The sequence below is a fragment of the Propithecus coquereli genome, unplaced genomic scaffold (genome assembly GCF_000956105.1).
Source record: "Propithecus coquereli isolate 6110/MARCELLA unplaced genomic scaffold, Pcoq_1.0 Scaffold48, whole genome shotgun sequence".
In the NCBI taxonomy this organism is placed as follows: Eukaryota; Metazoa; Chordata; class Mammalia; order Primates; family Indriidae; genus Propithecus; species Propithecus coquereli.
This window is the reverse complement of record NW_012150618.1, coordinates 6,816,715-6,818,828: the sequence shown is the minus strand read 5'-3', so window position 1 is coordinate 6,818,828 and position 2,114 is coordinate 6,816,715.

Genomic DNA, 2,114 nt, shown 5'->3' with positions numbered 1-2,114 from the left:
CATATTCATCATCATCTTGACAGATATCATTAATTTTCTTTTTTTCCTCAAATGGAACATTGCCCTATAAATTATTTTCATGGCAAAGAGTGATTCAACTTTCAGTAAAAGTGATATATGGAAATCTGCCATGTTCTCACTCTGCTGCTTATAAATTTTCTGCATGTTAGTCAACTTGTCAACTTTTTCAAGTGTTCTCGGTCACAATAACTCATGGTCAGGCACTGAAAATACAATTTGACTACTTACTCTAAAGGTGAAAGTATATAATGGGTTAATATGTCATAACATAATAAGTAATAACATTAATAAAAAAGCAAGCAGCTCAACACTAAATGCACTTAGCTCAAAAAGTTGGTGGATTTAAACTCATAAAGTCAATACAATAATAAAACATTCTCCAAGAACACTCTTGCCCTTAAGTATAAGTTTAAAAAGTCAAGCATAGGCCAGGCGCGGTGGCTCACACCTGTAATCTTAGCACTCTGGGGGGGCTGAGGTGGGAGGATTGCTTGAGCTTAGGAGTTCCGGAGCAGCCTGAGCAAGAGTGAGACCCTGTCTCTGCTAAAAATAGAAAAAATTAGCCGGGCATAGTAGCACGTGCCTGTAGTCCCAGCTACTTGGGAGGTTGAGGCAGGAGGATCGCTTGAGCCCAGGAGTTTGAGGTTGCAGTGAGCTATGATGGTGCCATGGCACTCTACCCAGGGTGATAGAGCAAGACTTTGTCCACCGCATCCCTCTCCCTGCAAAAAAAGTCAAGCACAAATCTCTGGCTATTTCTTTGAAACACATTGGGGTCTCACCCTTCCTTCCTTCCCTCCTTCTTTTCCTCCTTCTTTCCTTCTCTCCATCTTCAAGCACTTTCATGTATACTCTCATTTAAACCTGAGCAGAGGCATTATCCCCAGAATGAAATTGAGGCCCAGAAAGTTCAAATGACTTGTCTACTCTCTCCAGCTTAGAAAGTTACAACCCATGAATTGAAAGCAGATCATCTGCTTCCAAACTCTCCCTACTTCAATTAAATACTTTATCTTAAAAGGCCATTGACCTGCTAGGTGACTGGGTAGCCCATACATAACTTTCTATGACCTGGCAGTCCTAAAATTCAGTCTTCTGACTTCACTCCTATGAATGGCCTGCCTCACTAATGGGGACATGTGTTAACACAGGCTTACAGAATAGCCTTTTTTATTTTTAAAACATTTTTGCAAACTTAGCTCTGCAGTGCTAAAAAAAAAACAAAAAAAACCAACAATAAGAACAAAACTCATGTGGGAGTAATGAACTCTAAGAGCCACTCTTCAAGTCATGAGACAATAAATTGGCTATAGGGACGGAAGTCATCAAAGGTACCTGAAACGTGCATAAGAAGCTCCTAATTCTGCTCAAAAAAGGAGTCCTGCCCAAAATTTATGTTTGTTTAATCCTCTTCAACAGTCGTTGGGAACACAGAGTAGAGTCCAAGGTTTCTTCCAACATGTATTTTTGGGAACACCTATTCTCACTTGCCACTTTCTCTCCATTCACAATGATAATAACAATAGTATTAAATATTATTGGGTTCTTACTACCTGCCAAGCGCTATTCTCAGATCTTTACCTAGTAAACTCACTTAATCCTCATATAGACACTGTGAGGTAGGTCCCTTTATTCTCTTGCTTTTACAGATAAAGAAATAGGCAGAGGGAGGTGAAGTAACTTGGCCTAGGTCACCAGCTAGCATTGGCAGAGCCAGGCTCTGGGCCCCGGCAGTATGACCCGACTACTGCCCTCCAGCCCTGGCTTTCTTCAGGGCCCACTGGGATGTGCTCCCATTTATCTTTGACCTTCTTGGAGAGCAGGAGTCATCTGTCCCAGTAAAGTGTTCAGTACTGTATACACTCAGCAAAGTTTATTGAGTAGCTGAATAATTGAATGAATGCATGAGGGAAAGAAGGAAGAAAGGAGAAAGAGATGGAAGGAAAGCAGGAAAGAAGGAAGGAGGGAAGGAAGCAAGGGTGAAAGAATGAATACAAAAACAGGTGTTTGAAGAGGTCAGAAAAAGAACGGTAGGTGGGGATAGGGAGAAAAGTCTGTATCAAGGAGCTTTGAAGAATGGTAGAATTTCCATA